Below are 9,464 nucleotides of genomic sequence, written 5' to 3'. Positions count from 1 at the left end.
ACCGACGACATGGATGACAAAATTGAAGCTTGGGGAAGCTTCACGGGTTCACCAGAGGTTATGTACACGCTTGAATTTGGACTAGGAAAGAGTAGAAAAGCGGGTCGACAGAGAGGGTGTCGCGGTGGCGTTCTACGGAGCAGAGGAGTGTTCCGGTGATGGGACTGGCAAACTTCAATTGGTCGGCTCCGAGAGCAATAGGAAGCTATAAACAAGCTAGAACAGGAAGCAATCGGGGAGTTACTGACCCGAGGAGTGCTGGCCACGGAGGAGTTCTTCACGGCAGCGCGAAGAATAGGGCGGAATGGTTTTGTGGACTGTGTGAGTTCTTCTGGTGAAATTGAGTAGATTGCTCAAGAGCTTGTGTGCGTGATGTGGTGAAGAAGAAGGATCCGAGCTCAATTTATAGGCCGATGGCCGGAGTTGGATGAGAATCGCGGAGCTGTAACTGCGCTGGCGAGCTCACCCGCGCGGGCAGAGCCACGACGATGGTCCGGTGACCGCCGATTAACCGGGCAGTGCCACCGCAACATTTTAACACCACGTCGCGGATGATCTTTACCATGGCCGCAGACCCATCCCCAACCGCGGTGGCGTTCTTATCGCCGGCGAGATCTTTCTGAAGTTCGATGAACAGTGTGCCAGTTTCGATTAAAAAATCGTTTGACAGCCCATCTTTGGATCAAATTATCTCCAAATTCCTCATGGCACCAAGACTTAACACCTGTAGCAAAGTTGTTCTTCTACAATGGCTCTACAACTTTGTTACATTGACCTAGGTCAAATTCTTTGAATTTCTCGATCTACAGAGCTCCAAAGTTAGCCCTGATCAACTGTTTTCAGACTTAGCTATATGGTCACAAAAGTGGTTTTTTTGCAAATAGGCCCAAAACTTAGGTTTTCATTTGCAAATCCCCAAGTATGTGAACCATATGACTAAAGACACCTTAATTTCATGGTTTTTGCACTTTAGTCCAAAAGTGCACTAGTTTTGCACTTAGCCCCCTAGGGTTTTAGTCTAGGGGTTTCTAGGGTTCTCTTTAGGGTTTTTGGTGCTCTTAGGGTTTGGATATCCCTTAACTTCATTAATGGTGGTATTTTATGATCATTATTATCAAGTTTTGAAGTTTTCTCTTGTTTAGGCTTTGGTTACCCCTTTAAGCCCAATCTAGGGTTGAACACTGTACCCTAGGGTTTCACTTATGAAATGTCACATCAATACAACATGTTTGAACTTTTTGCCTAGTGAATGCACTCTAGGTATAACAAATACATGATATGCCAATGCTTATGATGTTATGCTCAAGTTTTAGTGGCAGTAACACCAGGGGTGTTACATCAACTATCTCGCCTAATAACACAGTAACACTACAGCCAGGTCGCCTAATTTTAGATCACACTTGTGCAGCTGCAGCATCTATCTATGGACCATCCTTTGCTGCAAACCATGGCATATTAAGCGCGGCACTGGCGGTGAGCCTGTCCTTGGGGTCATACTCCAGGAGGCCTTGCAGGACGTCGAACCCCGCCGGCGACAGCAGTTCCTCGGGCACCCTCTCGCGCAGTTTGCTCGATGGCGATGGCGACACACCCAGCGGCATCATCGAGACGTCGTCGGAGATACCTAGGAGGTGAACTATGCTGATCAAGTTCTGGCACAGGTCCTCCTCCGCGAAGAGTGGTTCACCGACCACGATCTCTGCCATGATGCAGCCGAGCGCCCACACGTCGACGGGCGCGCCGTAGTCCTGGGAGAGGAGCAGTTCCGGCGCCATGTAGCCGAGCGTGCCTTGGAGACGATCCACGTCGTCCGCCGCCGGCGCGTCGACGGGCCTGGCGAGCCCGAGGTCACAAAACCTGAGCCGCCCGTCCTTCTCGCCGACGAGCACGTTACCCGGCTTTAGGTCGCGGTGGACGATCCCGTGCGCGTGCATCGTCGAGGCGCCGGCCAGCAGCTGCGCCATGGCGCCGCGCGCCTCCGGTTCAGAGAAACAGCGCTGCCCGCCGCGGCGGCGCGACCTGCTGATGGCGTCGGAGAGGCTCCGGCCGGCGTACTCCATCACGAGGTAGAGCTCGCGCATGTCCGGCCCGCGCGCCACCTCCCTGAGCTGCACCACCGCGGGGTTGCCGGCGCACGCGGCGAGCATGGCGGCCTCTCGTAGCAGCAGCGCCGCCGCTTCCGCCTCGCCGCCGGCGTTGTCGACGTTGCTCGATTTGATGGCCACGATCTCGCCGGACTCGATGTGGCGCGCCTTCGTGACGGCGCCGTACGCGCCCTCGCCGATCTTTTTAAGGGTCTCGTATGATGATATGGCGCTGATCCGCGCCTGCTGCTTGTCGTTTCCTCCTCGGCGATCAGATAGATCTTCGGCGGCGCTGGGGCGGACGTTGCTTCGTCGCCGATCGGAGCTTTCTTCAGCGGCGCTGGGGCGGACGTTGCTTCGTCGCCGGTCCTGGCGTTCTTTGGCGGCGCTGGAGCAGCGCTCTGTGGCGAGCACCGCCATGGCGGCGGCGGCGTTAGCGTTGCTGTTGTTGGGTGGATCGAGACGTGGAGTTGTTTTGCCTGGGGCGGGTGGGCGGGTGGAGTCGAGGTGTCCTTTTATATACGCGGTTCATGGCGGTTATAGTGTTGGAAATATGGGTAGGAATTTTTTGGGCTAGGATGAGGACGGCCCGATAACATGAGCCAAAGCACTATCCAGCACGAAATAATACGGACTAGTCTAGCACGCCATGAAGATGGATCTAGGTAAGACCTTAAATTCCTGCCCATCAGGCCTTTAGTACGGTCCACAAGGATGGGCCGACTTTAGCAATCTGCATGCATCTCGTACTTTTTTTTTGTTCGTTCTCGGAACATACTGCACTTACTCTATATATATATATACTATATGTATTTAGAGCTCTGGGCTCTATTTAGCTAGAGGAAGCCCCAACCAAATATGAACGCACGTGCATTCACAGCCGACTGACCTTTCAGTTTCCATATAAATACCGACGTGCTCCCGCGATTAGCTCCTTTGCTCCCGGCTCACTTTCCATAACCGCAAAACCCCAACCCCGCCACGACTCCAGGAATCTCCGCCGATTCTTCCATCCCCGGCGACTCCGCTCCCCTTTCCGACAACTCTTCCAACCCCTCGCCGCTCGCTGTCGATCCAGTCGCAAACGGCATTTGAGCGGCGCGTCCTCGGTGTCCCCAATCCTCGCTCCAATATTCGCGCCGCTGCGTCCGGAGACCGGCAAAAACCCTACCTTCTCCGGCGACGCTTCTGCTCCTTCGCTCTCCGCCGACCCGACTGCTTCCACGTTCTCCGCCATCCTCAACATTCGCCGCCGTCAACGGGTACTGCTCCAATTGGTAGTCCATCCCCAAACATTTTCGGTGTGTTCTTCCCAACCCTAGCTCGCGCGCATTTCATTGGATCGAGTTCGACCGTCAACAAACTAGTTGTTTTTTGTTCATTTTGCATTGTGTGGATCACGGCTAGGGTTGAAATTATTTATGCAGTTGATGTATTACATTTACGCACATTTACACAGTTGGTTACGCACACTTACACAGTTGGTTACGCACATGTACACAGTTGGTTATGCACATTAGGTTACATGTTTATGCACATTAGTTAAAGTTTTTTGCATCATATTATGTTCAATTGGTAATTGAGTGGTCATCTAGTTGTTTTTGTGACTGCATACACTTATTTATTCCATTATTGTTATAGTTAATACATTGTGTGACAGCATGTATTGTTTTATTGAATCATATCCAGTTTTTTATTATTTTAAAACAGACATTATTTATTAAACTAGTTCACAGTTAATACAGATTGTTTATAGCAAGTTTTGTTTTGCTCAAACACATCAGTTTGCAGGCAAATTGTGTTTTATGTTTGCAACTGTATGCAATGGTATGCAACATATTCAGATTTTTATGAACGTATAACAGGACAGAACATATATGCTACTATGTTTCATGTATGCATCTGTATGCAACATATTCAGTTTGTTATGCTGGTATATCAGGTCAGAATATGTATGCATCTGTGTTTAGTAAATGATCAGCCAACTAGTTGTTTTTCATAGAGTATATGTTTTATATAAAATTTCATATCTGTTTAGTGCATACATTTATGTATTTCAGATGATTACAGCTAATACATTATTTGGTTACAGCAAGGTCTGTTATTCACTTATTATTGAACAGTTCAGTACATGTTTTATCGAATCATATACAGTTTTTTTATTATTACAAAACAGACATTATTTATTACACTAGGTCACAGACAATACAGCTTGGTTATAGCAAGTTTTGTTTTGCTCAAACATATTCAGATTTTTATGCAACTGTGTTTAGTAAATGAGCAGTCAACTAGTTGTTTTTCGTAGAGTATATTTTTTATTTAAAATTTCATATCTGTTTAGTGCATACATTTATGTATTTCAGAGCATTACAGCTAACACATTATTTGGTCACAGCAAGGGCTGTTTTTATTGAAACATATTCAGTTTTTCCTAATAATTGAACAGTTCAGTATGTGTATGCAAATGTAAATAGAGAACAGTATATTCAGATGTTTTAAGTTTGGTATTTAAAACAATTAGGTTCATTGATTCAATCATACCACACCATAAATACATATGCATATATAACATTTTATTTTTTTACAACATTGTATATTATGTATGCAGCTTTTAATTTAAAAAAATGAAGCAAGTCGACCGTCCTCCAAATAACCCCAAGCGTATAACAATCCAGTCAAGCCAGGAGTGCTTCAGTGTTGACATTCCCTCTGCAGAACAGCCTAATCCATGTCCAGAAGTTGAAAATCCTCCAAATGCTGACAGTCAAAATTTGACCAATGAAACAGTTCAGATTGATTCTGATGAAGATGACTTCATGCCAGCCCTGAAGAAGCGTAATGTTTCTGAAAGCCACACAAGAGTGTTAAGAAAAGTCGTGACAAAGAGGATTAAACATGAGGAGCTATCCCGACAGGTTAATGTTATGCATACCCAACAAACAATTTCATATTTGTAATGTTCTAATTATTTTTTTTATAATAACAAAATTATTTCATGTTGTATATTGTTTAACAGAGGCTTAATGTGAGGTGCAACCCTCAAGATGTCATTGCAAGCATTAACATTTTGAATGAAAGACAACGTGAGGCTATAAGACGTAAAGGTTTCTCTTCCATTCTTGATATGACAGTAGATGCGCTGTGCAGTATATCACACCTCCAATGGTTGATGGACAAGCTAGACCCCAAGGATATGACAATACGTCCTGGTCCAGGAAAGGAACTCAAGATCACAAAGGACATTGTTCATCTTATCCTTGGCGTGCCAAATCATGGCGGTGGTAAACCTTTGGGTATTGATGAAGCAGTTGCAGCAAGCAACTTGAGGGCAGAGCTTGGTGTGGCCAAAGATGAGTTCAATGTGGCATTTCTACAGGATCGTTTAAGGAAAGGCGAGGATGATGACCTTTCAATCAGATGTTTCTTCCTCATTCTATTCAACCGTTTGCTGTTTCCAACTGCTAGCTGGGGCATCACATATCATGAGGTGCTTCTCACAGAAGAAATGCACCGTTTCCATGAGATCGACTGGTGCCAGTTGATTTTTAATGATCTATGTGAAGCTGCCAAGAAGTGGCACAACCGAATCACCACAAATGTCTCCACGACTATATACGGATGCTCCATTGTTGTCCTTGTAAGTATAGTGTTTTTCCGTATTCACATTTATTTCATTTTTGGTTGCTAACTGTTGGTAGTTATGTAACATGTTTTACGATGTTGGTTATGTCTACTTACATAGCTATTGAACATTGTAATTCTTTTTATGTAGTTGTATTACTTGGATCACCTGCATACAGCCGCTGCCCCCCAAAATAAGACTGGCACACCTCGCATTAAATTTTTTGATAAGAATAGCATAAAAGCTTTGACCAAAGCTGACAAGAGGAAGGTACGCCATGGGGCTGAATCTTTCGGACATTGTGAAGTAAGTTATTCATATTTTCACAGTTGGTTATGCACACTTACACAGTTGGTTACTCACAGTCACTACAATTTTATTTCTAGTTCCGAAGCTCGACGGAGACATGCTATGCAGTTGGACCTAAGATCGATTGCCAATCTGAGGCAAGTTTATGATGTATTATATACATTGTTTATGATTATTTATGGAACAAATAGAATAGGAAGGTGGACATGGATTCTTATTAATTTTTGCTGAACAACCAGCCAGAGTGCAGGACCAATATTTTTGATGCACCGCGCCCTGCCCCCATGCCTCGGCCAACTTTTAACATCAAACTTCCATCTATCAAAGAGATGATGTCAAGTAAGATCAACGATCTCCCACATCGTCATCGATCTAAATTCACAGATATTCTTGCTGCATATGACTTGGAGGTTGACAAGTCATGCGTAGCCATAAAAGACAGCATTGACAAAATTATTGAGAAGCAATACGACATAGCAGACAAGTTTATAGAATTGATAGACGAGGTACTACGTGCCGAGTCTGAAAATTTGGAAAACGAGACTGATGAGCCACAACAACGGGGGAATTCGGCTGATTCAGCAGGTATTCCTTATTCAGAACATTTTATCTTTCGACATGTGCATACGTTTTTTGTTATAAGTACAGTTAACAGCTTATGTTTTTGTCAAGTATACACAGCAACATTTGATTTATAATGCAAGTTTTGACATATATTATTTTCAATATAATTGTGTACAAGGACACACTGTTGATGCCACCCAGCCCACACCCGATATGCCATCCCAAGCTTCGCAGCTTGAGACCCAACTGGGTGGTACTCAGTTTGAAGAAATTCACGAAAGACAACAGCATATCCGTAGAGTGCTTGAGACGTGTCCCGACGAATCGGATGTGGTTTCAGATCAACAGGTAATTTGTCCAACTACAATACTATTTTTACTCATCATACGTACATGTATGCATACTTCTTTTTAGCAGTATACGAACCACACTTTTTTGTCAACAGGATTTCTGTTTTGATGTTCGAAACATAAGTTTGAGGAACACAAATATCACACCTCAAACCACATCAGCTTGCACCTGCTTGCCGAAATTTGACGTGACACCGGAAAAAATGTTTGTTAGCAGTCCATGTCTCATGTTATAATTCCATTTTACTATACATACTACACAGTTATACTAATTATATACCTTTGTGTAGAGAGGTGAAATGGCAACAGAGGAAATGGAACACAATGACAGTGGGCCAGTTTTTGACCAGACCCCAACTCCCCATGTCAGTATGATAACATACATATTACATAATGCATTTTATGATATTAAACTGATTTTTTTAATGTTCAACCACTTACAACCATGTTGCATTTCAGGATGATACACTCAAAGGTACTACAAACTCTGGATCTGATCCACCCCTTACAGAGCAAGAGTGTGTTCGTTCTCTGTGGGATTTAATTTGTTCCAAGGACATTGACCAAAGCAGGTACATGTTACCCAAATTACGAATAACGTATTTATAAGTTTGGTTCATTTATGAAATATGAATCTATAACTTTGTTCATCATACAGGGTTGTTATAGATTACGGTGAATACAGTGCAAACTGTATGGATATTTATGAATCTTTCGCGGAGGGCAAATGTCTTGAGAATGTCTTCATGCAGTGTTTCATTGAGTGTGTTCGTGATGATTCTAAAAATCATCGTCGAACTCTGACATCTAACAGATTAATACTTGATGTCAACGTTGGGGTAGGTTCTTCTTCACAGTTATTGTAACTATACACATAATATACTTACACACTCTATTTTTTTATAGGCTCTGTTAAATTTTGAAGAACAGGAACGTCACAGCAAGAATCCTCAGCCGTTTGATCAAAATGTCTTACAGAATTGCTTGCACAACACATTGCCTGCTTTGGTGAATCTGGATAAATGCAAGTCGGTAAGTCCCATTAACATTTTGTTCCCAGTTTCATCAGCTCATTAACTGTACATTTTAATTATCATGACATTGTAACAGCAACATGTAACCTATATTTACTTTTCTCATCAACAGATATTGGTACCTATGCTTAGCAGGGGTCATTGGACACTGTATGTGATCAATCTACACCATCGGGTTATACACATTTTAGATTCGAATCCCTATGGTATACAACTTGGTGGCACCGAATGGAAGGACTACCATTATGATCCAATTTATTTAGGTGGCAGGAAATTCCCATGGGCTAGGGTGATAATGAGTAGGCTGAGCAAAGCGTTACAACACGTTTGCCCCAACGCAGACTTTCCTAAGTTTGGTAATTTTCCATTGGATATGCCATCTAATTGCCCAACAATGAGGACAGGGTCAAATGACTGTGGATTTTTTGTAATGAGTTACATGAAGTTTTATGATCACAATGCAGGTGTCATATCTTCTTTCAATCAACCAGTAAGTGACTGTGCTAACTGTTTCTATAATCCGGTTGCCATCATTTGTACATGTTAGCTATAAACGTGTCTAATGCACACTATGCTTTTATTGCAGGACAATTCCCGAGACCTACGTGCTCATGCCCTTCATCAACTCACATTCCATCGCATCAACAAGGCGTTGCCACTTCCATTAGATATCCAGAGATTTATGTTTGCGCGCAATTAATGAACTATGTCAGAACTAAGCAATGGTGTGGGCAATGTACCGTACTGTGGTATTTTGGCCATTATTGTCAGTTAACAATTTTAGGAAGCTTCCTTATATCTGCTGTTTCAGAACAATTGTCATGCTACTTTGTCTTAGGGGTGTTACCCAGGTTCTTTCTGTGAACTTTAGTTGGCTGGATACTTATGGTTATGCTGCGAATATGTGAACATCAGATGTTTTCACTTCTGTGTGCTTTAAATATGATCTGTTTTTATTTTATGAAGATGTTATATGAATACCTCATTCCTTAATATTACCATCAGTTCATATGCGAGTATCATCCAGGTTATATACGATGTTTCCTACTTCAAATTATGCAACATTAGTAAGCAATATACGCTCTATTTATCAGATTTCAACAACTTTATATCTTAGATTATTCGTATCAGATACAACAGACTACTCGCGCGCCTGACTCACTGCTGTCGTTATCAACAGACTAATTACTGGTATATAGTTTACAAATTATACGATCATCCCACAAGTTATCTACGATGTTTTGTAGTTCCACTTACGCAACATTATTAAGCAATATACGCACCATTTATTAGATCCATTCCCTATACTTTTTCAATGGAAATCCAACTTCATATGCATACCTACTATAAAATTTATATGCTTCATCCACCCCACTGAATGTCATACCAACTTTAGGTACTAATCTCGGATCAATTGTAACTTCCTGTGCAAAAAATATAAATTGTATCATGTATGGTACCCTACATATTTTTATGTTGTATGTAGATCATAACAATTTTC

The 9,464-nt window shown here is 42.9% G+C and overlaps 1 long non-coding RNA gene across 1 annotated transcript; it reads left to right on the top strand.

Moving 5' to 3' along the window:
* The first annotated feature begins 8,357 nt into the window (after positions 1–8,357).
* LOC103652924 (uncharacterized) lies at positions 8,358–8,855 on the top strand. The gene is made up of 2 exons (XR_565146.3): positions 8,358–8,453; positions 8,550–8,855. It is a non-coding gene; the product is annotated as an uncharacterized lncRNA (long non-coding RNA).
* The last annotated feature ends 609 nt before the right edge of the window (positions 8,856–9,464 follow it).

The sequence above is a fragment of the Zea mays genome, chromosome 4 (assembly GCF_902167145.1).
Source record: "Zea mays cultivar B73 chromosome 4, Zm-B73-REFERENCE-NAM-5.0, whole genome shotgun sequence".
NCBI lineage: Eukaryota > Viridiplantae > Streptophyta > Magnoliopsida > Poales > Poaceae > Zea > Zea mays.
The sequence above is the reverse complement of the archived record's forward strand: the minus strand, read 5'-3'. Positions and strand labels throughout refer to the sequence as shown.